Genomic DNA, 16,741 nt, shown 5'->3' on the forward strand with positions numbered 1-16,741 from the left:
CATTGCTCATAATCCAATACAACATGACCGTACAAAGAATGTCGAAGTGGACAGATTTTTCAACAAGAGAAGTTAGATGAGAAGATTGTGGAGTTGCCTAAGATAAAATCAGAAGATCAACTAGCCGACATCCTCACCAAAACAGTCTCCTATCGAGTATTCGCAAAAATTTTAGGCAAGTTGGGCATGTGTGATAGCTATGCACCAACTTTAGGGGGAGTGTTGAGATTTTAGAAGATTTATGATTCTTTCCTTTCTTAGTCTGATTGCCCTTATGATTCTTTCCTTTCTTAGTTATATATTAGTTGTGAGATCGTGCTTAATTGGGTATGATTGGGTGTGATTGTATAGCTGTAAATGAGAGTGATTATAGGAGCTTAATCGTAGGAAAACCTTCTTTAAATATGGGTTGTAATGTGACAGATGAATATGAATGAAAATAACAATTCATCAGTTTTGAAGAAATATATCCCTCTCACTTGTTAGATTATGGGTTAGTTTTTCCTTTGATCACGCACAATTAAAATGGGACTAATCTGATTCTTCTCGAGACTAATTAGTTACAAATCACCTAGTACCAATTGCACTCCATTGGTATGATATTGCTCTACAAAATCAAAAGTTGCAATCATTCTACAGAAGCTCAAATGTTTTTCTTTTTCATTCCTTGACACTAGTACAACAACAACACAAAGGAAATTGCAAGAGAGAGAGGGGGAGAGAGAGAGAGAGAGTATTGAAATCAAGTGCAAGTGGTATGGATTTTGCAAAAGAAAGTTTAAAGATACACACTTTTTTAAGACTGAGGTGCATCCGACAACTAGTGATATGCAACTAATTGAAATCAAGTTGATCTCAGGTAATATCACTTAAAACAAAATGGAAAAATAATTAAAAATTTCATGTTGCTATCCAAAAACAGTGTCATGTTACTATAGCAACATGCGGTGTCAAGATGTCATGTTTTTGTTGGAAATTAACACATCGGGCTGCAAGCATGTAGAAAACGGCTTATTTGACATTGTTGATATGATCGTAACCGGGAAATGATGTGCTTAATCTTGAGAGATTCTATTGACACGCTAACTTTTACTTAAAGTACACCAATCCTTCAAACATTAATTAAATTGTTGTTTATGTATATATTAATTGCTTGTTATAAGCAAAAGTTGCTACGTAAAAAGAAGCTTCTTATTCTCTAATGCTATCATCAATCAACTACAAATTAACATAAATTTGAAATACATATTTTTTTATTCGATAGATGAAATGAATTTATAATTGCTTTCATGTGAAAAAAAAGTTAGATATATTATAAAGTAATAATTTTACAAAGTTGATTTGGTTGAAGAAGCTTCTTGTGATCTTGAAGGAGATGTAAAAAGTGACATGGGTGGAATTTGCAATGCTTCAAGGCTTCCTTCTAGCATCTCCAACACTCTATTCATCGCAGGCCTACTCGATGGATCCATCTGTATGCACCACAAACCTACTAAAATCATTTTTCGTGCAATTTCTTCATCCCTAGTAGTAGTAACTCCACGTAATCCCAGATCAGCGCGTGTATCAAGACGCTTGTGAATCCAATGTGGAAAATATATTTCACTAATATTTTCTACTCCTGGATCAATGTTCTTACGTCCTCCAACCATTTCGAGCAGCATCATTCCATAACTATATACATCTGACTTGTACGAGACTCCTCCGAAATTTCTATAAATCAATTCTGGTGCAATATACCCTGGAGTCCCTCTAGCACCTATCATTGAAACGACACTCTCTTTCTTAAAGCACAATTTCGCCAACCCAAAATCAGAGATTTTTGGACAAAATCTTGGTCTAGAAGAATGTTATGAGGCTTTATATCAAAATGTAATATTCGTGTGTTACAACCACGGTGCAAGTACTCTAGTCCCCGAGCAATGCCAACAGCAATTTTGTATAGCGTCTGCCATTCAAGGTAAGGATGTTTCTGTAATGGTTTTTCATCATATATGAATTTTTCAAGAGATCCGTTGGGCATGAAGTCATAGATAAGAGCTCTTTTGGAAGACTCAACACAGAAACCTACGAGACTCACAATATTAATATGGGAAGTTCTACTAATGCTTGCAACCTCATTAATAAATTCTTCTCCATTTCCTTTCGATTCTCTCAACAACTTTACAGCCACCATACGTCCATCGAATAGTTTTCCTCGAAACACGCTACCATAAGCTCCTTGGCCTAATTTGTCTTTGAAGGAGTTAGTCATTTTCTTGACATCTGAGTATTGGTATCTTTTTTGAATCAAGGATGCATGATTCTTTAAAAATGTCTCCATACTTTGAGAATTTTCAGCCTTTTTCTTCCAAAAGAAAAATATATCTGAGGAAAATTTCTTTCTCAAACAATATATTATAACTACCATTGTAGCTATAACAATGATACCAGCTATTAATGCTGCTGCATGAAATGAACAGAGGATAAAAAAATCTAATTAACTTTTGGATGCTTGAAATATAATTTGCTAGGAAAAAATAAAAAGAAAACATGGACTTTTTGTGGATCAATAGGCATAAAAAAGAGAAAAATCATAAAATAAACTTTGTCGACGGGTAACTTACCTATAGCAAGCTTGAATTTTACATTTCCTGCAAAACAATTGATACATAGATTTAGTTGAAACATGAAAAATTATGGGATATTTACAAAAAAGTGATCAACTTTTGACAAATTTACGATTCTGGCTCACTGTTCATTTTAATTACCAAAACGTGAACAATAATGAATTTGGAGGTTTTTTAAGTGACTATTTCATAGGTTTAAAGTGACTGCGAAATAATCACTTCAAATCCGTCGAATTCGTTACTGTTCCGAATTTTTCTTTTTTATAAAGAAAACATGATCATTCACGTTTTGGTAATTAAAATGAGCAGTGAGTCGGAATCATTCTCATTTTCAACTCACGAAATGATAATTCACCTAAAAATTATTCCAATGTAACTTAAATGTTTTTACATGATTTCAATATAATCATACAAAAGATTTACCACATTAATTGTGGATGGAAGTTGTATCCCTCAAGAGTTGGTAAGAATTTTACATGATGATTTCATATCTAATTATTCTCTTGCTTGATATCGATTTAAGGGGGGAGCTGTCTACAACCCTAGCTTACCTATAAAAATACATAATCATACACACGATGGCTTGATGAGAGTATAGCATGACAAGACTGTATGGAAAGTTCAATTTTGAATCGCAAAGTAATTAAATATTTAGTCAATAAAACTCAACTCCAAAAAGAGGTCCATCGATAGATTCAAGAGATCATTTTGTACTTTTATCATATTATTTACTGAGTAGAGTGAAAAATTCAGGTTTTTGGGGGATGGATTTTCCAAACATCAAACAGTGTTTGGTGCGTAGCATCAAATATATGGTTGAGATGAGTGGAAAAATTCTGTTTTCTTGGGATTAATTATGTTCCTTAGCTATCGATGGCTAGGATGAACCATCCTATCATCTTAGTTGTTTGTTTGATGGAGAACCTCAAACCTTGTTGGATACTATAATTTACCTCTAACCATCTTAGTCCCAATTGCTCTGAAATTATTTTCTTAGGGTTTGTTTAGTTTAACATAGAAAATTGGTGGGAAATTAAACTTTCATGGAATTTTTTTTTATTTGTTTAATTGTTCATTTTAATCCCCCTCCTCCCTCTCTCTTTCCCCTATGACAAAAAAACTAAAACAAGGATACAAAGTTTGATCCCCTCATAATATTCTTAAACAAAAAGGTATCAAATAAAATAGAAAAAAATTACTTAAAGGACCTTCGCGGAAGGGCTTCTTTCTAAATAGTCCCTATGTTTTGCACAATTGCTTGATAGGACATTTGGTAAACTTTTTCTTTTTCAATGGTCCCTCGTTGTTGTGAGTTCACAATTTTTATTGTCGAACTCACCATTATTTACTATCGAGTTCACCACTTTTTATTTAGCGACACTGGTAAAATCCACCCATTTTAAAATTTAAAATTTTTTCAACTAAAATATATAGAAAGATCGACTAAAAATTTGAGATAATGACTTGTTTAGATGATTTCAACCCAAAAGAACCATTCTTGATCGATTTTCATCCAAAAAAAGAAAAAAAGAAAGAGAAAAAACTCTAATTTTTTACATAAATCTTCAACATGTTTGAAAATGATTTCTTCTTCCTTCATAAATCCTTTATGATGGTATTGAATCTTCAAAACTTGATTGAGATGCCAGAAATCCAATTTTTTTTTATTAAAATGATGAGTTTGAACGGTTAAAGCATTCAATTGTGAGCATGTGTGAGAAGAGGTCCATGAACTGTTTAGAAAGAGAAAAATTTACTAAATGAATTATTAAGAAGCCATCCAAAACTTATGAACTATTAAGAAAGAAATCCCTCCTCTAGGGAGTAATTTTTCCAATAAAACTCCTCATTTTGGGATTAATATAAATTTCAGCTGAAAGTCCCTATAAAATTCCTCATCTTGGTTTCTAGGGATAACATAAATTAATTTTTGATGCATTTTTCTCTGGGGTCATCTCAACAACTGTTTGTTTGATGGCTAAATGAGTGTATGGAAAACACTTGTCTCAACTCTTAACCTGTGGTTGAGGCTCTTGGTCAAACAGACAGTTGAGACATGCACTACAGATTTCCTAGAAAAATGTATCCCTTGAAAACAAAGTAGTAATCGCTAAGAAGTTTATATTATTCTTTAGGAAATCTGCATTTTTCCTCTTATCTAGACTGACTGTCTATTTGATGGAGATTCTCAACCCCATGAGCGAAGGGAAAAAAAGAAGAAGTAGAAATTCTTTTCTTTGAAGGTTTTACTGATCTCTAGGAAATCCGTGTTTTCTCTTCTATCTCAACTGTCTGTTTGATGGAGGAAAAGCCTCGAAAGTCCTTAGCCAATTTACGTACCGTGAGCGTGATAAGTAGATGCTGCATCGAGAACTGTAGATGAAGTCGGGGTCGGGGCAGCTGTTAGATTCTTGTTGGCAGTAGCGCTTCTAGTTACATTCAGGGTTGAATTTTGAGGAGGGCTTTTTATTACTGCTTGCACAGGCGGTGGGGGTGGGGATGGGGGTGGGGGTGGGGGTGGGGATGGGGGTGGGGGTGGGGGTGATTTCACAGTAGAAGAACCTGGTAGACACCTGATCGTCTTATCACAACCCCTAGAGATATATGGCTTGCCATTTGAACTATCGGCATCAATTTTCTGACATAAAGATTTCGGTAGATTGATAAAGTCGATGATGAAGTATAAGAAAAAGAAGAGATTAATAAGTTGGATGAGGTGAAGCTTCATTTTGAAACAAAGAAGAGAAGATGTCTGTGAATGAATGAGTTAACAAGGAAATTGGAAGAAGAAGTAGGCTTATTATTTCAATAATTGAATGGGACCCTGACGCGTTGAAACTAAAGATAGGCTCAAGAGTCAAGACTTCAATCATCAATTAATCTCCATGATTTCCTAGGGATCCATTTCTATTAGGAGTCTCCATGGTGTAGCCTTTCATCTCAGCCGTTCTTTGATGGAGATGAACCTGATAGTTTAAGAAAAAAAAAGGCAATAATAAAGTGGAGTCAAGAATCAAAGACAACCACGTCTAGACTTTGGACACATCTAACGTACAGTGTGAAAACTATTGTGACTTAGAGAAAGCACTTTAGTTTTGTTGGTATTTTTGAGATAACCCTTACACGGTATACCTTCGTCTTCCCTCTTCAATCTTTTTTTAAAATTCTTTATTATTTTTTATTTTCCTCTTTTTTTTCAAAAGAATCTTTGTCTTCAACATTTACTTTTTGTGGTGTAAAGGGTAAAATTGATATTAGACACGTGGTCTAAATAAGGTAAATATTAGTCGATTGGCAGATTTAATGCATATCTCAGAATTTTGATTGATATATTTTGAATTAGAGTTGAATAATTCATGGAAAATCTTTTGATTGGGGGAGATTGACTCCTTCCAAGAAGTTTTAGTTTCAACTTTTATATCTATATAAGGAGAGCTACTATGTAAATGAGAGAGGATTCTTGGGAGGAGGAAAAAATGAAAAGGAAGATAAATTTTGTAGATCTTGTAATGGCTTCAAAAATAGTGGAATGGATCTTCGAAATCCGAGAACGTAGTCTAATTTTGGGACAAACTTCGTGATCAGATATTATCATTTGTCTTCCCTCCCCTTTCTCTTTTCTTTGATTATTTTTATATGTAATTTTTTTATCATTCATGTACATCAATAATAATAAAGATGGATTATTATTGCAACATTCGAGATTTTACCTTTACAAATTGGCGTTGTCTATGGGATATTGATCAAAAAACTATGTTTAACTATACAAAAACTCAATCCGGTGTTGGGGGCTACCCCAAATAACGTTTTGAATTTTTTATTTGACTTAGTTAAAAGATGAACCATTGATTGTCGATTTGAATCTTTGATTGTAAGAAGAAGATCGACGAAATCGATTCAATGAACCAAGGATCATGTACTTGGATTGATCAAGAAGAATAATATATATATATATAGGATTAGGATCCGTATACACATAAAGCTACAACGTGTTTTGTCTTATATGTGCAAAAATGTTTGGAATGGGCTGATTTTTTGTGAGGATGATTTTTATAGTGAGGAGATCATCCTTGCCAAAAATCAGCCCATTATGAAACTTCTAGCCCCATGTTTACAAGTTGAAAAATTTTAGACCGTCCAATTTTTGTAAATCACTTTTGATAGGGTTAGAAGTTTTGGAATAGAATGATTTTTTGTAAGGATGATCCCTTCACCATAGAGATCATCCTCACAAAAAATCAGCTCATTCCAAACCTTTTTAATCATATAAGACAAAAATATTGTAGCTCTATGAGTAGCTTTATGTGTCTTCGGAACCCCACCTATATATATATATATATATATATAAATTTCAAGCTGTCAGGTTTTATAATCAGAATTTTTGTGAAGGAAACTACGCATCGGTGGTGAGTAACTCAATCATTTAGGATGGAGAACGACTGCGTGATGCAAACATCACCAAAGACAAGGAGGTGAATCATAGTCATATGCATCTTATTACGAGGGATGAAAGATTCTAAGTTGGTATTACATTGATGACGGCTGGAGTGTAAAAGAGGAAAATAAATGCATTAGGTTAACGATATGTTAAGGTAAAAACCACAACACATAGAGCCGGTGTGCAGATCTCATCTCGGTACAATAAGGCAAAGGGGTACCTCCAATATCATCCCACAACTACCACTCAATTAATGGCATTCTCTATTTTGTAACTCAGATTAAATTTGGTGATCAAAAAAATTCACCAGTATTTTTTATGTTTATATTTACACATGGTAACATTGGAACATGATTGTTGGGGTGTCATGTGCATCATTTTTGTGGGTGACGTAGTCCAAATCCAACTTGGTGAGCCAAGTTACGTAATTGTCAACTTAATCAAGTCAACCAATGTATGGTGCCTAGCAATTATATTACTCGGGGGGCTTAATTCACGCTCATAGTAAGGATCATGTGACCTAATTTGTTATTTGAGTCAACTCAGCATAAAAATGACATGGGGACTAATTCTATGCCCAACTTGATCGAGTCCAAGGACTCCATTGAGTTAAGTGTTTCCATTTATTTGCTCCACCAAATTAAGTGGTATACACTAGGACTCCCTTTTAACCCAATTTATGAAATAAAATTATTAAATTACCACTTGGGGGGATAATAATGGCCACGTTATATTCCATGGATATGTTATTGTTGTTGGTGGTGGTGTCTAAGAATTGTAGGTTACAAGAAAAGCACTTAGCAAATCAGACTCATTGAGGAAGTCTGATTCACATTCTAAGATCCCAAACGATTAAATTTCTGCCCCAAGTGGCAAAGCTATCATGAGTGACAATGAGTCCAAACTGACCAAGTTTTTGTTATGGGTGGCGGAGTAGTCCCGAGTGAATAGGAGTCATGAGTGGCCAAGTTATCCTGAGTGAGAGAGTAGTCCTAAGTAGCTTAAAAGTCTTGAATGATTAATGTCCCAACTGACAACTTTGTAATGAAAGGATGAGGGTCTTGAATGACCAATGTCCCAAGTGATTACTCTACCCTGAGTGGTTAAAGAGGCTTAGGGTGAACACAAGGTTTTGAGGGACCATCGCCTCGTCAAAGGAAGATAAGAGGACAATATTTTCATAAGATAAAGCGGAGACATGAGAATAGTATAGTATTCTCATAGGTGGATCTCAACCTCAACAATCTCCACCTACAAGGGACTAACTATAAAGGGTAAAATCGATATTAGGGACGTGGCGTAAATAAAGCGAATATTGGTCACATGACAGATTTAATGCATATCACGAGGTTTCAATTGGTATATTTGAATTAGATTTGAATAATTGATGGAGAATCCCATGATTGGCGTGAGGGGAGGGGGGGGGGGGGGGGGGGGGGAATTGACTCATTCCATTAGAATTTAGTTTCATCTTTTATATCTATATAAAGAAAATTACTATGTCAATGGGAGGGGGCTCTTGGGAGGAAAAAAAAGTAGTGGAGGCTTGATTTTGTAGATCTTGTACTGGATTCAAAAATAGTGGTATGGCTTTTCAGATCTCGGGAACGTAGTTCAATTTTGGAACGAATCTCGTGAACAAATCTTGTGTTTGTCTTCTCTGACTATTTTTATATGTGATTTTTAATCTCGTGTGCATCAATAACAATGAGATTGGTTGTTAAGAGTAAATCTCGAGGAATCGACAATATCCAAGATTTTACCTCTACAGGTGGTAAGGATCACCAATTGTTCCACAAGTTTTGATAAATTAATTGAGAGATTTTTTTTATTTCTGTTTGTTCTTCTAATTCAATGAAAAGAAAATAAATAAATTTTGTAATAATAGACAGTGTATGGGCATACTTTCATAACCAATCAAAGTCCTAAGATCATCCTAGAGATACTCAATCTCCCAAATAAGGAATCAAAGTAATCCCAACAAGCATCCTCTTCATGGCCTTGGGGGGGCAATACCAGCACCTACATGTGAAATAACAGCTACAAAATATGAGAGCTATTATTGGCACGCCAGCATCTACTTATTCCACTCCCAATTTAAATAAAAAAATTTAAGTCAATAACTGGTAATAAGTAAGGTCAGGAAGCAAATAGAAACTCTCTCTTTTTCTACATATTTAAATATTTCTATTTGTTAGATTTAGAATTTTATATGCCCAAATCCTAATTGTTAACAACTATTGAAGTTGTTAAGTTCAATGTATTATATATCTTGCTTTATAACATTGAAATAATTACTTGAACCAAACTTTTGTAATGTTTTATCACGTGCAAAAATAGTAAATTCAATTTCAAGATCCGTCAAATTTAGACAAATTCCAATAAATTCAACATGTCTTGAAATCGAATTTACCCCTTTTTCACGTAGCATTTGAATGGTATGTTTTTAATCTTTACTTAGGGCGTGATAAATAATTTAAGACATTTGGATGTGAATCATATTTGTACTCCATCAGCTCACATATTTACTGTGTTCACTCCCTACCTGTCATTCACCATCAACATCCAATCCAGAGCAACTACATCCACTCCATCCATAAAAAAATAATATATATAGTTAAAAAAGAAAATATCAAAACAACAATGACTTACCATCATGCGTCGTATCCAAACAATCATTTTCTCTCATAAAAAAAAATTTAATGGTTTTCCAACACGCTTTTTCGACATCATACGGCCACGTGCTTACTTCGTCGGTAGTTGATCGACTAAGTAAATTTTAACTACTATTGGATTGTTCTTTTTCTGGACACATATTTTTTATTTGTATATTCATTATGCTTATTCCAATAGCTATACTAGAATAAACTAAAATTTTACTACAACAATTTCATTTTATCTTTTTCCTTTTAGTTCCATCCGGATTTACAACATCTATTAATGTGAAATGTTGTCATATCTCGGAACGAAATAATTTCGAATTTTTTGAGAGATTAGGATTAGAGGCTTCAGACTCATTGCAACCTTGTAAGTAAATAAATTAAAATCATTATTAAAACAAGGGATTTGATGATAAGTATTATCATAATTTTGAAAATCTTGATTATTAAATTTTGGAGATATATTATATAAAAATTAAACACTAAAATAAAAACTAATAGAGGTTGATTAGACTTCACTTGGAAGTAGAAAACAAAAATTTTAAAAGGGAGAAGAAGATATTACAAATAATATGAAAAAAAAAAAAAAAATAGAATCACTACACCTTAATGTTGAAAAATTCAATTTTGATTGGTTGATCTTGTCACGTGTCAATTTAATCGATTGATCTTGTCACAAAGCATAAATTCTTGATTACTTGATCTTAATTACCTTATGATGACTTAATATTAGTTTTGTATAAAAGTATGAAAATAAATTAGACAGATTAGGAAAAATTTTATAGTGTTGAGTAGTAGATTATTTAGTATGGCATAACATATTTATAAATAAATAAATAGAATTTCTTCCCCCCCCCCCCCCCCCCTTCCAACAGATTTTAAAACGGTCATAAATCTGTTAGGTAGGGGGGGGGATTTTTTTGAATTTTTTAGCATTTTTTTTTCTTCATAAAAATGGGTTTCAGATAGGGTTTAGGTTGGCCATTGGGGGAGGGGGAGGGGGACGGGGGAAATTGAAAAATATTCAAATTTTTGGGTTTATCAGTCTAGATTCGATCTTGGGTAATGGATCATATAATAGGTTCGATCCAATCTAGGAGGGCTAAACCTAGACTCAAATCGAATTTATTCGATTTCAATTCGATCTTAACCCGAATGGGTTCGATTCAAGTAAAATGTACATCCTTAGCTCTATCTCCTTGTTTATACGTAGACACCGTTCTTATTTATAAGAATGAGACACCTTACTGGATTTCGACTCTTATAAGAAAGGTCGTCCTGAAGAGCATCTAGCCACTCACTAAGGACTAACATTTCATCAGTATATGCCAAGAAACTTTTGGGACATAACATATGCTCTACTATTTGGTGGATGAGTTTGTATTTACATGCAGATATATGCATAGTCACAAAGTTAGAGTATGGGTTTAAAATGGCAAGAGAAAACTTAGAAAAAACATAAAAAAAATGGGGGAAAAAACGATGACACATAAAAGATAACAGAAATATATAAAAAATGATGAAAAAAAATTGTATATATCTAATAATAGATAAGACATTTTGATTATATAAATATATAAATAAGATATTTATTTTAATTTATTCTATGTTTTCCATGTAATATGATCTCTAACATAATTATACATGTTGAAATATAAAAAAAAAAATATTACTTATAAACGTATATATCTTTTGCTCAAGATAATACATTTAAAAATTAAAAAATTATAGTACTAAGGTAATATCATCAATCTCATATTTTACATTTATGAATCACCAAATTCTATTATCTACAAATCCCATATTAAAAATAGCAAGTGTTTTTTTTTTTTTTTTTCATGATTTTGATCCTGGAGGTACAACATATGTTTTAAACACGTTTTTTTTTATAAAAGTCTAAACATGAGATGTGCGAGGACTAATGTAGGTCCTTGTAATGGTAAGTATGCCTAGGGGTGTCAACGGATAGGTATCCGATCGGATAGTGGTATATTCGAATCCGAATCTGAAATTTTTTAGTAATATCCGAATTCGAATCTGAATCTGATCGGATATCAGTAACTAATATTCGAATTCGTATCCGAATAAATTATTGGATATCCGATATTATCCGATTCGAAAACTGTTTGAAACTTGTTTACTATTCGAAAATTATTCGAAAAGTATCCGAAAGGTTGAACTGTTGAAGTCGTGAGGACGAGGTGAGGCGATGAGTGACTTCGCCGCTGCCTGAGATCGTGACTGCGAGGGGTTGAGGTCGTGACTTTGCCACTACCGCTATGAAGAGGAAGATGAGCCGTTGCTTGAGATTGTTGAAGACGACGACAGATCTGTAGATCTGTGCTTCGTCGCTGCCTGAGATCGTGACTGCGAGGGGTTGAAGTCGTGAGGCCATGCTGCGATGAAGAGGAAGATGAGCCGCTGCCTGAATCGTTGAAGACGACGACAGATCTGTAGATCTGTGCTTCGCCACTGCCTGAGTTCGTGACTGCGAGGGGTTGAGGATGTGAGGCGATGCCGCGATGAAGAGGAAGAGTTCAACCGCTGCCTGAGATGGTTGAAGACGATGACGGATGATTGAAGACGATGACGGATCTGTTCGACTGTTCTTCGACAGGATGAGTGAAAATTCATTTAATTTTAAAATAAAAATAAAAATAAAATGGTATTGATATTATTGATTTTGGATCGGATATTATCGAATCGAATTTATCTATATCTAAATTCGTATCCGAAACGTTATCAGATATTCAAAACTATAAGAATCCGAATCCGATATTCAAAAATTTTGGATAATATCTAATTCGGATTTGAATTCGAATTTTGACTATCCATTGACACCCCTAAGTATGCCCACGTATTACGTGCCGACTGATCCCAGAAGTAATATCCAATAACTTCCTCTTGCAACGTTGACGACCATCCCTTTAATAGTGGAGAGCAGAATGAGTGTTTGCTTTATATTATTTTTATTTTAAAAAAAAAAAGGGCACAAGAGATTGAGCCTGTCTTTTTCGTCATCTTAAATGAGCCTTCGACGTTTTGGGTGTACGTGGCTTAATTTTATTGATTTTATCTTTTCAACCTTTAAAAAAAAAATTATAATACAATAAGCCGATAACCATCCCTCTTTAACGTCTAGTCTTGTTACTTTAAAAAAAAAAATTAAAATAAAGCCAAGACTGATTCTGCTCTCCACTGTTAAAGGAGCTCATGGGGCAACTGCCCACAGAACTTTATATTTTCAAGTAGGTGCATGTCTCATTTATCCTTATTCCCTCACCTCTCTCCTCATTTGCCCCCACATCCTCACCTCTCTCCAATTTTTATCCCAACAAAATTTTAAAATACACCTATATTTTCGATTAATTACATGTCTCATTTATCCCCACTCTCTCATCTTTTCAATTTTTTGTTGATGACATTGTCTTTTAATTGGAACTTCTCAAATATTAAATAAAAATGGCCTAAATATCATTTTCTTTAATTTCTAACTAAAAACCTCTTAATATCTCCCTAAAACTATTAATCTTCACTATACAACTAATCATAATTTGCCCCACTACAGAAAAATCTTGGCTCCGCCCTGGGATCAGTCGACGTATTACATGGGCATACTTACCATGACAAGGACCTACTTTAGTCCTCACATATCTCACGTTGAGACTTTTAGATAACAGCTTGTACATATATATATATATATATTTTAAATGCGTTTAAAACACATCTTGTACCTCTGAGGATTAAAACGATAAAAAGTAAAATAAAAAACACTTCCTATTTTTAATATGGGATTCAATAGATAATAGAATATAGTGACTCATAAATGTAAAAATATAAGATTTGATGATAATATCTTAATGCTATGATTTTTTAGTTTTTAAATGTATTATGTTGAACAAAAGATACGTTTATGAGTTAACTTTTTTTGGTATCATAACATGTATAATTATGTTAGAGACCATGTTACATGGGAAACAAAGAATAAATTAAAATAAATGTCTATCTATTTTTTTTTTTTTTTTTATAATCAAAATGTCTTATCTATTATTAGATGTACACATTTTTTTTCATCATTTTTAATATATGTCTTTTATCTTTTATGTATCATTTGTTTTTTTTCTCATTTTCTATGTTTTTTCTAAAGTTTTCTCTTACCGTTTTAAACCCATACTCTGACTTTGTGACTATGCATATATCTGCATGCAAATACATACTCATCCGCCGATGAAATGTTATGTCCTTAGTGAGTGGCTAGATGCTCTTCAGGATGACCTTTCATGTAAGAGTTGAAATCCAGTAAGATGTCTCATTCCTATAAAAAAGAATGGTGTCTACGTATACACAAGGAGATAGAGCCATCGTGGAAATACTCAAAACTGACAAGGAGATTCAACTGCTACAAAATTCATTTACTACTTGTGTGTTGGAATTCTTTTAGAGAGAAACCTATAATAGGGCTGCTGATCATTTAGCTTGGTACCTATGTTGATCAACTTTTTATAATAGAAGAGGAAGACAAAACTACTCAAGAGCTTCATAAAATTTTAGATGAAGATCTCACTTGTAATTAAGGGTTGCAACCTGGGCAGGTTATAGGGTAAACTCAGGCTCAACCCAAGAAGCAGAACCCTCAAGCCCAGCTCAACTCAACCTGGCCATCGAGCCTAGGTTAACTATCCAAGCTTGATATTCTAAAATTGGATTGAGTTCAGGTCAGCCCAAGTTTAAATAATTTTGGGTGATTTGCTTGGGTTGGGTGGGTTAGACTTGTTCAATAACCCTAATTGCATTTTGATTAGCAAATAAATTTAATATTTTAAAAATATATATATATACAAAATCAAAAATAAAACTACTATTAAATAAAATCGCATATAACCCTTAAATCCATCATTGAGAGAATGTTTAGACAAACCATACCAAATCAAAGTTCACATTAATATTTTACTAATTGTCCATAAATCATAATAGAATGAGATGGGAATAGAAAACCTAATATAGCATTGGGTTTGGGTTGAGTCAGACTGCTTGTATCTCCAACTCTAGCTTAACTCGAATTGAAATTGGGTTGAGATATTCTAACTCAGGCTCAACTCATTTTCGACATAACCCAAGTTCTCAATCACGTTGAGTCCGGGTTGAGTTCAGGCCGGCCCACCCGGGTTGCAGCCCTAGTAATTACATTCGTTTTAGTAGAATTTTTTTGGGAGGGGTCTCATCAACCATAGCTAATAATTCAAAATAAAAAAAGAATGAGGACTACATGTCATGTTTTAATTGGAGATTAAACACATCGGATCGTTAGTAGTAATTTTTTTGGGAGGGGTCCCATCAACCCCAGCTAATAATTCAAAATAAAAATGAATGGGGTCTACTTGTCATGTTTTAATTGGAGATTAAACACATCGGGTCCTTAGTAGTATTGTTTTGGGAGGGGTCTCATCAACCCCAGCTAATAATTCAAAATAAAAAAGAATGGGGTCTACATGTCATGTTTTAAGTAAAGATTAAACACATAAGGCTGTGTACCACATAGAAAACAGCTTGATTAGGATCCAAATGTGTTTTAAAATCCAACTAAAACATATGACCCTTCCTATTATAGGAAGGGACACATAACCTGTTCCTGATTCTTCATGTAACTTTGTTGGTGTATAAATTTATGTTGAATATCACGGATGGAAACCTTCAAATTCCAGTCCCAAAATAGCACACTTTCACTGTTTTCCTAAATGATTATTTTATGAGTTGTTCAAGTATTTGGATAATCAAATACCTCTAAATTAGTAGATTTGATGTAATTAGAAGTTAGGAGAATTTATATATTGTAGCTAGAATATAGATCTAGAACAGTTTTAGCTATGCTAGTAATTTTAGTTTTGACTATTTTTTGTATCCAAATCCCTGGAAAATAATGTAAATAAAAACCTTGCTTGGTATGATGTAAATCTTTTGGAAATGCGAATAATTTTCTGAAATCAATTTAACTTGTGCATGGTTACAATGCAAATTGAATGATTTGCATGGATCACCCAAATTCTTAAGAAATTTCAATAAATTATTTGAAACACAAAAAGTAGCGCAAATCATTTGCAAAATTGCAATGAAATGTTTTATTGCAAGAGATTTCCCAATGGTAACCAAGCAATAGTAAATCGGTCGTTGCAAACCATTTGCAGTGCATATCAGTTGCATTTGTACCGAACATGGCCTTAACACGGCTTTGGTTCAAGAGACAATTAACTATGAATACTTTAACATTACATTCACTTGGAGATTGTTGCTTGTTAATTCCCCCAGAAAAGACTTAAAACAAAAATATTGCTGTAATATTAAATCTGACTAAATTTCATGAAAACTTAAATGTGAAGAAAAAAACTTGGCAGATTCTCAATATGACAAAAATGGTGTACCTCTCTGGTACCATCTCTCCCTCTTCCTGGAAACAAGCGGAACAATAAGATGATAAATATGTGAATTCAAGCTAAGCTTAACTTCACCTCCGACCTCTTCCTTTACTCCGACCACAACTACCTCCCCTCCCTCTACCACCACCACCATGGCCTCTGCCACCAGGTCCTCTACCTCGGATAGCAAATCTATCAGGTTTCAAGCCCAAGGATTGGATTCCCCTTCTTTTCGCTTCTCGTTCCTCCTCCTTGTCCTCTCTGTACCTGGCAGGGCTTCTAGAAACAAAAGAGATCTCTCAAGATCCTCCCGGTCCTAACTTAACATTGTTGGGGATACCAGAAACCTGTTGGTCTTGAAGAGAGGCCACCCACTCTCCTGGAGCAAGAGCATCCTCTGCCGCAAGTGATGCACGGTTCCTAAATGCTTCTGCATGGCGTTCATCCTTCATTTCATATAGCCTGCAGGTTTTAGAAAAGCACATGCATTCATTTTTTGTTTTTCTACATGTGTGAAGATCAAAAGGAAAGGATGCATATTAATGAAAATAGGTATGGTTTCAAAAGTAGTAAATAATAATTTTGTACTATCTCGGAATGCTTTGAACAAAACATTCCGATTTC

At 33.9% G+C, this 16,741-nt stretch overlaps 2 pseudogenes across 2 annotated transcripts in view; both read right to left on the minus strand.

Annotated features, from left to right (window-relative positions):
• LOC147394399 (uncharacterized) overlaps positions 1-16,741 on the minus strand; it is an 85,423-nt pseudogene that overhangs the window by 42,210 nt on the left and 26,472 nt on the right. The window lies entirely within an intron of this gene.
• Positions 1,293-5,451, minus strand: LOC147394401 (PR5-like receptor kinase; annotated as a pseudogene). Its single transcript, XR_015181611.1, has 3 exons — positions 4,950-5,451; positions 2,607-2,633; positions 1,293-2,445 (listed from the first exon to the last, which is right to left on the minus strand). The product of XR_015181611.1 is annotated as a PR5-like receptor kinase (transcript).

Source organism: Akebia trifoliata, chromosome 9 (genome assembly GCF_017979445.1).
Source record: "Akebia trifoliata isolate Shusen 1 chromosome 9, ASM1797944v1, whole genome shotgun sequence".
In the NCBI taxonomy this organism is placed as follows: Eukaryota; Viridiplantae; Streptophyta; class Magnoliopsida; order Ranunculales; family Lardizabalaceae; genus Akebia; species Akebia trifoliata.